The sequence below is a fragment of the Magallana gigas genome, chromosome 5 (assembly GCF_963853765.1).
Source record: "Magallana gigas chromosome 5, xbMagGiga1.1, whole genome shotgun sequence".
NCBI classification, from domain to species: domain Eukaryota; kingdom Metazoa; phylum Mollusca; class Bivalvia; order Ostreida; family Ostreidae; genus Magallana; species Magallana gigas.
Window position 1 is genome coordinate 1889800 of NC_088857.1, and position 9552 is coordinate 1899351.

Sequence of the window (9552 nt, forward strand, 5' to 3'; positions counted from 1 at the left end):
TTGGTTCTGAGCGATTTTCATTACCTAGAATTTGTCCAACTTTGGACTTAGATTGTAAGAACTGTTCACACTGTGAACAGTAATTATCGGTTGTGCACTGGTCGGTAGTTACATCTTGATGCTGGCTAAAATCGTCTTGTGAAACACCACATCTTTAATTAATAGTAACTGTCAATTTATGGGTTCACATGTAGTTTAAATTATGAGTTGATCAGTTTTATCACTTAAAAGTCACAGCACAAAGGGATCTAAAAATTGCAGTAAAAACACGGGTCTTAGCGTGTAGTTAATTGGGTCATTGAAAGACACACCCGCTTGGGGCTATTTGTCGTCTGACACGTGCTGTTATCTCAAGCTGGGAGAAGTTTAAATTCCATGCAAGTAAATTTACAGAAAATTCAAATCTTTAGGAGATTAAATTATTTATTAAGTGAATTCTCAATACAAATTTGTTTGACAGTTTGCATAGATAAAAACGATATACGTATATGCAAGTGTTACATGTATAGAATGTAGTAACTTCCAATTATCCTTATTCATGTAATGCAATTTTAAAATTTCATTCCAAAATGCACTTTAATTACACTGGGAAAAAATTCCGCGGAAAATTTGTGCCCGCGTTCATAGCGTAAATTAATACCACGCGGACAAAAGTACGTCTACAGTACTCTGTGATGATATACCGAATTAAAAATTTCGCTGATACATATTCCAATATAATTTTGCCCAGTACAGTCGTAAGTATTGTGTAAATGTATCTTAGTTCAGTACAAATAATCTGAAACAAGAACAAACACAAGTTATCAGCTGCGTACAGATGTATATAAAGGTTTTGGACTTCATTGATTTGCCTTGATTGTGATTTAAATCAACAAAGAAATGGAGAGTCAGACGAAACATATCTACATCCGAAGTGTTTTAATCTATTTTAACCGCACGCTCGGCTCTGTCCGTAAATCTCCGACGAGCTGCTATACAGAGTCAGCTGAGCGTCTGGTTGAACGAGACTAAACGCATTGATGCTTGTTAACAGCAGAAAAAGGAAGGGAAATAATAACTAGGACACTATCCCAGATCGCTTAGTGCAATCTTTGAGAAAAATGTAAACATAAAAAACCGAGCTACACATATAAAGATAAAGCATCAGTTTTTAAGGTCACAGTCGTGAATTGAGTTGCAGTCTGTGCCGAATATCAGTGGTAGTCCACGATTTATTTTAAACAGTTTATGTTTTTCTTCAACAACTCAGATCTACTGGCGCTTATTTTGTTTGGTAGCAAACACACTGTGCACAGCTAAGCATTTATGCAGCGCCAATTACTGACACTAAATCAGATTTTACAGGTCTTCTGATTATTAAGATATAAGAAGGGACTTTATGTTGTTAACTATCCCCCCCCCAAAAAAAATATATATATATATAACCCCGTTATTTAAATAGAACTTTTAAAATCTTGTGATAATGAAATACATAAAGTAAACGTCATTTTCAAATGATGAAGTCAAATATAACCTACTTTTTTACCAACTGTATGATTAATAGGGAACATGATTATTTCCCGCCAATATTATAATTATTATTACGTATTGAGCGCAAGCCTTCTAAAGCACTCGTTAAATACAAAATGCAATGACAATGTTGCGGAGTTGAATGCTCATTCCAAAGAGCGTTTCAACACTAATCCAAGCTAAAATTATGTAGCCATTGGTCGAAAAAAGCCACGCTTGGGTCGTTCTTAAATATTTATTAATACATTAATACAGAATAAACCTGACATTTTGTATTGATACGAATATAACAGAATAGACACGAATGATAAGAATTAGACACAGACAAACATACACATTAGACAATTAAATGAAACAGTAATATAACGTTTTCGAATGAACTTTAATTTATTACATTAATTCTTACTGGGACAAACAATCTTAATGCTGAAGTATATTGCTATACAGTTTATCTTTCAGACCCGTTCAAGGGCTAGGCGGGGAGTACCAGTCTGGTATAAGATTTTGGTGGAGAAGGGTGCATGCAGCTTTATTCATATGACCCTACTGTCAAATCGTGTCATTGTCCACGTTTTATTTTTTAAACTCTCATACATAATCACTCACTCTAAAAACGTATACCAATCAAACACACTAGCGTTGTTATATAATATACAAATTATATAACTTGTTAAATTAAGTTGAGACCTTGGTTATAAGATCCTTTTGAATTTGTATTTGCTATCAATGCAACAAATGAAGAAAATCCGGTGTGATGAAACAATTGTTTTTTGTGTTTGGCTTTAACCTCCCCGTAGTTTCTTGGACTTTTAAAGATTTTCTGTTAAAATTACAGTCAAAACCCCATCTTACTTAATATTACGTATGAGAACTTTATTAATCATGATGAAAATAGTTTTATAAGTGAAGAAGATCTTTATGAAACTACACAGAAATGTTCCTACCTTCAGGAGTTATGTCCCTACCAACAGTGTCTAAAGGATGGTATAACCCTTTTCCTATTATGTATACAGATATAAAATTACGTAAATGTTAATAAGATAGTTAGTAGAATAAATAATTTTTAAAACAAAGAACCTGAATGTTATTTCAATTTGAAAAAAAAATAATTTGAAAAATCTTTAGACCTGGAAAGTAAGGTGGTAAGAAATATCCGATATTTGAGGACAGTTTTTAAATACCTACCAGTTTAACAAACTAAAATTTTAATTTCCAAAAAAAAAATTTCTGCTACATTTAACCGTAAAATACTAAGATATTCAAATGTAGACTTAACGCGTTTAAAATACTTATTTTTGACTTAATTCATATACAAAATTGACAGTACATGTAACCGTGTATTTGAACTTATATGAATTAAACGCTAAAAATGATAAGTAAAGTTCTATATTGTTGTTGTATTTCTAGATCAAACATGTGACAAATGGTCATCTCCTTCGTACTATTTCAGTAGTAAAATGATATATTTAAAACGTCTTTTTTTTTAATATTTGCAGAGTGCAGTGGAAAATGTTGTGGATCTGAGTTCAATAGCCCTCCACCCCCACCCCACCATCAATCAAACACACTAGCGTTGTTATATAATATACAAATTATATAACTTGTTAAATTAAGTTTAGACCTTGGTTATAAGATCCTTTTGAATTTGTATTTGCTATCAATGCCACAAATGAAGAAAATCCGGTGTGATCAAACAATTGTTTTTTGTGTTTGACTTTAACCTCCCCGTAGTTTCTTGGACATTTTGAGATTTTCTGTTAAAATTACAGTCAAAACCCCTTCTTTCTTAATATTACGTATTGGAACTTTATAAATCATGATGAAAATAGTTTTATAAATAAAGAAGATCTTTATGAAACTACACAGAAATTTTCCTACCTGCTTAAAACGTCTGTTATATAAGCTTCTGAAGCAAACAAAAAAACAATAATAAAAAAAAATAAGTCTACGCAAGCATTTAATTACTACGGTACATGTATTTCTTCAGAAAAGTGCTTTGATTTTGAGGACAATATTACATATTGATTATTTGCTTTGATTAACTATCTATGAACATTCCGTAAATCTTGAACATTTACGTCGATTATATTTTGCGAACCCGAGAACCCGAGTCATAAAGCTATAGATTAATTTTTAGGTTTTATATTTGTGCGAATTGTCATCTGCGCTAAAAGTGCACTCAAATATTAAATGTCACACTTATTTACCTGCACAGTGTAAGCTTACCTACGGCTATTGTATATTACCGTCGCATATAGAACTACTGCAACTAGAAAATCAATTTGGTCTCTTAGCACATAGATATTTTGATTTTTACCAACAAGCCCAACGAATGGGGAGATAATACTTTTGAAAATAAAGTGACGTCCATTTTGAGATGGTAGCAATACCTTTGATAACACTCCCAACTTTTGACTTCAGAAATTGTTTTAATCGGTTAAAACAACTATTACATTCACTCTTATGTAACTCAATATATTGCAGTGAGCTTGAAATAAAAGATACAACAAACTTCGAAACATATTGCTTCATATTTGAATATTTTACTTGAAAAAGACGTTAATGGAAACCGAACAACAGAGCTATATGATATACGTGATGGTTTGAAGTTGTTTTTTTTTAAATATTTTAAGTTTTCAACTTCCCTTTCTTATGTAGCAATAAACCATCATCACCTGCTTAATGGGTTTATATCTTGCAGCTCATACAAGAGAATGATCTACCTACGAACAATTTAGTAAACGAGGTATGTTACTTACAAACAAGTTGTTAGAACAAGAATATCAAGAACCTCGATCAAAATCTGGTCGACGGATTCTGTGACCTGAAGGAGTTGTGTCCCTACCAACAGTGTCTAAAGGATGGTATAACCCCTTTCCTATTATGTATACAGATAGAAACTTATGTAAATGTTAATAAGGTAGTTAGTAGAATAAATAATTTTCAAAACAAAGAGCCTGAATGTTATTTCAATTTGAAAAAAAAAATTGAAAAATCTTTAGACCTGGAAAGTAAGGTGGTAAGAAATATTTGATATTTGAGGACATTTTAAAGATACCTACCAGTTTCACACTAAACAATTTTATTTTCCAAGAAAAAATATTTCTGCTACATTTAACCGTTAAATACTAAGATATTCAAAAGTAGGCTTTACGCGTTTAAAATACTTTTTTGACTTAATTCATATATTTACAAACTTGACAGTACATGTAACCGTGTATTTGAAGTTATATGAATTAAATGCTAAAAGTAATAAGTAAAGTTCTAGATTGTTGTTGTATTTCTAGATCAAACATGTGACAAATGGTCATCTTCTTCGTACTATTTCAGTAGTCTTGTGATATAATATTTGCAGAGTGCAGTGGAAAATGTTGTGGATCTGAGTGCAATAGCCCTCCACCCCCACCCGAACCAGGGTTTTATATTGGGGTATCTGTAGGTGCAGGGCTTTTTGTCATAGTTCTGATCATCGTCGTAGTTCTCATCATACGAAAACAACGAAATAGAGGAACAGATGACACATACCTTGACCCAACTTTCGACAACCAAATATATAAAGACAAGGAGGACTACAACACCATGCCAAATTACTATGTTGCAGATTTGAGTGCTCATTCAGAAGAGAGTATTAACACTAACACAAGCTAGTATTTAGAAAGACTTGGGTTTTAAATTCTTTAAAATATTCAGTTTGCTTTCAATGCCACAAACCAAAGGAATCCGTTGTGCAATAGCATTTTATTTCAATTATGTTTGGCTTCAACTTCATAAGAATATCTTGGTTACTAGACTTTTTGGGGTGATCTTCAAATAAGGGGCAACCCCACCCCCATCAAAGTTGATATTACGTATTGAAAATTGATAAAACGTGATTAAGATGGTTGTACATGCAGACGAGAACTTCATGAAACCAATTAGAGAAATTTTTTCACCCTGCTACAAAAGTATGTTATACGCTTTTGGATGGAAAAATAATACTCAGGTCCCTTAATGTTTATCGTTTAAAATGATTTAAAATAAAAATGTTGCCTCTGTGTATTGAAGACAACATACTGCGATGTTTCTTCGGAAATGTGGATTTTTAATTAAATGACAATCATGTGTCTTGATTTTTTGTGTTTTTCCTACCTTTTACACAGGTATATGCAAACATCAACATTGCATGCTCTACTTTTATAACAGTTTCCTGTAATGATAGATATATTTATGTAGAAATCAATATTTAACTTCCATTAATGTGTTTTTGTTTACATTCTTTAGTTTATAGTTAATTTTTCAATATAAAAGTACGTAATTGCATGACAGTTTTCATTTTTTTTTTACAGAATGAAGCTGTACCATTCAGTCAACTGACAGGTGACTGAAGGGGTACTAAAATCTGACTGAATTTCATAGCTCTGCCATTCAGTCACCTTTCCAGACCATTCAGTTACCATTCAGTTGACTATATGGCAGAGATTAATCCTGTGTTTTCTGTTTGATAAATACTGGTTTATATAGTAGAAAAGAGGAACAAAGAGGATACAATTGAAATGAAATTTCTTTCTACACGCTGAAAAAAGAAGTGGATTTCTGCTTATAACACACGATTTAAAAATCAAGATATGTTATGATGATAATTTCTAAACTGGCAACAAGCTAAATTTTGGATAACTATTCTAAATACGTCTTTTTTCAACATTGTTTACAATGCATTCCGATGATTTCCCACTACCTAATTACATTTTCTGACAATGTATGTGACTTTCATGTAACATTTTAAATATTTTACCTGTAGCTGATTGAAGAACTCAACATTTAAACATACTTTTTACCGTTATACGACAAATGTCGAAAGTGTTTGACTCTTGAAAACATCTCGTTGTTCATTAGCTAACACATTTAGTTAAGCCAGACCTACTTATGATATGGTATCATCGAAAGGTTATATGCAAGAGTAGGATACTATTAATTTCCGGCTGCTTCTTGACTTCGGAGAAATATTTTAACATGTAACTATTCTGTTAAAAAAACAGGCGGGGAGTACCAGTCAGGTATAAGATTTTGGTGGATAAGGGTGCATGCAGATATATTCATGTGACCCTACTGTCAAATCTTGTCATTGTCCACGTTATACATTTTAAACTCTCATGCATAATCACTCACTCTAAAAACGTATACCAATCAAACACGCTAGCGTTGTAATATAATATACATGTACAAATTATATAATTGGTTAAATTAAGTTTAGACCTTGGTTATAATATCCTTTTGAATTTGTATTTGCTATCAATGCCACAAATGAAGAAAATCCGGTGTGATGAAACATTAGTTTTTTTTGTGTTTGGCTTTAACCCCCCCCCCCCCCCCCCCCGGAGTTTCTTGGACCTTTTGAGATTTTCTGTTAAAATTACAGTCAAAACCCCTTCTTACCTAATATTACGTATTGAAACTTTATGAAACATGATAAAAATAGTTTTATAAGTAAACAAGATCTTTATGAAACCACACAGAAATTTTACTTCCTGCTAGAAACGTTTGTTTTATAAGCTTTTGAAGCAAAAAATAATAATAAAGAAAATAAGTCTACGCAAGCATTTACCTTTTAAAATACATGTCAAATTAGCCTCAAGGTTTATTGACCACTTACTACGGTACATGTATTTCTTCAGAAAAGTGCTTTGATTATCTGCTTTGATTAACTATCTATTAACATTCCGTAAATCTTGAACATTTACGTCGATTATATTTTGCAAACCCGAGAACCCGAGTCATAAAGCTATAAATTAATTTTTAGGTTTTATATTTGTGCGAATTGTCATCTGCGCTAAAAGTGCACTCAAATATTAAATGTCACACTTATTTACCTGCACAGTGTAAGCTTACCTACGGATATCGTATATTACCGTCGCATATAGAACTACTGCAACTAGAAAATTAATTTGATCTCTTAGCATATATATACTTTGATTTTTACCAACAAGCCCAACGAATGGGGAGATAATACTTTTGAAAATAAAGTGACGTCCATTTTGAGATGGTAGCAATACCTTTGATAACACTCCCAACTTTTGACTTCAGAAATTGTTTTAATCGGTTAAAACAACTATTACATTCACTCTTATGTAACTCAATATATTGCAGTGAGCTTGAAATAAGAGATACAACAGATTTCGAAACATATTGCTTCATATTTGAATATTTTACTTGAAAAAGACGTTAATGGAAACTGAACAACAGAGCTATATAATATACGTGATGGTTTGAAGTTTTATTAAAAAAAGATTTTAAGTTTTCAACTTCCCTTTCTTATGTAGCAATTAACCATCATCACCTGCTTAATTGGTTTATGTCTCTCAGCTGATACAAGAGAATGCTCTACCTACGAACAATTTAGTAAACGAGGTATGCTACTTACAAACAAGTTGTTAGAACAAGAATATCAAGAACCTCGATCAAAATCATCTTTACGCAGCAAGTACAAAGTTTCATAAGCATGCTGACTGACATTTTACATACTTGTTAGACCATTATTTAAACAACGGACTTACTACAGTTTCTTCCGTTTTTACATGATCTTGACAATGAGCAGACGGCGGATGCGACCGGCTGGCAGCTTACTACATCTAGGCACCTGGTACCACCTCTATCTTTTAGAGGTCTGTTCATACAAAGAAGCATGCCCTTGCGTATCGAATTAACTGAGAGACAAAAACATCATATTCAGGTGATGAAGGTATATTGCTACATAAGTAAGAAAAGTTGACTATAGTGCATTCCCTTTTTTTAGTATACATCTGTGTGAAGTATTTAATAAATATGATATTTAACACAGAGAAACTGAAGATAGGTTCATGTATTGAAGAATTTACAATAATATATATTGCATAAAATACAAAATATATATTATAGCTGTAGCTGATCTTCAACTCTACATTTTCGAATACTCAGTAATGTAAAACGACAAACGCTGAAAGTATTAAATAGTTAATAAAGTCTTTGCAGGATTGAGGGCAATATTGGTTACAGATGCCACTGGAGTTCGGAGAAATATTTGAACAATTATCATTTCTAGAAAATAACCAGGGTACTTAGGCTGTTAAAAATAAATCTACTGGAATTGCAAATGCGTCTCATGAGCTACGTAAGTTAATTACAAGTTATGAAAACATGTGTTCCGTTGGCCTCTTCTGATATTTTTTTAATATACTAAATGAATTTTTTGCTTAAGAGTTTTTATATCATATTTTAATATATTATTGCACACTACTGTCAAGAGAGTAAAGATCAAAATATAAAAAAAGTTGCTTAAGCGTTGTATATACAGTGTTGGTCTATCACCAGGTGCGGCACGTTTGTCATTTTATGATGTAATTGTGATTTTAGTCATACCAAAACATAACACTGAAGTGATACACGATATGTATCTTAATTGAACGCATGAATGCTATCACTACAGTATAGAAGGGAAACGAGAAATAGAAGTAGGACACCACCTTAGAAGGCTGTTTGGCAGTGTTTAGTGCATTAACAAAAAGTTTTATAAACATCAAAACTAGCTAAAACAAAGATACGGCGTTAGATTTCTCAATCGGGAATCAGGCAATAAGTACCGATTATGAGTGGTTTTCTTCCATTCAACAATATCTGTATATGTTTATCTTTGACTGTTCTGAGCTATTGGCCTTTATTTTGAATGGTTTAGGTTTAAAGCAAATCCAATGAGCACAGCTAAGCAATTAGAAAGCGCCAATAAATCATAGTGTGCAAATCTTTAGACTATTAAGATGTAAGAAGGGACTTTTTGTAGTATTATTCATTTCAAACCCCCAATAATTCTAGAAGAAAACAAATTACATTAAGTTTAAGTGTCCCTTTAATATCATAATTAGGTAATAAATTCAAATGCAATATTTCACCTAATCTTTTACCTCATGTGTGTTCTTGGGGAAACGTGGGTATTTCCCGTCAATTTTTACAAAACAGCATTGAATGCATGCCTGCACAATCGATCGTTAAATATTAGGTGAACAATACACACATTATAAATAGATATGGTTTTGA

At 32.2% G+C, this 9552-nt stretch overlaps 1 long non-coding RNA gene across 1 annotated transcript; it reads left to right on the forward strand.

Moving 5' to 3' along the window:
• Positions 1-4309: 4309 nt before the first annotated feature.
• LOC136275914 (uncharacterized) lies at positions 4310-5612 on the forward strand. Its single transcript, XR_010714426.1, has 2 exons — positions 4310-4373; positions 4865-5612. It is a non-coding gene; the product is annotated as an uncharacterized lncRNA (long non-coding RNA).
• Positions 5613-9552: the final 3940 nt, after the last annotated feature.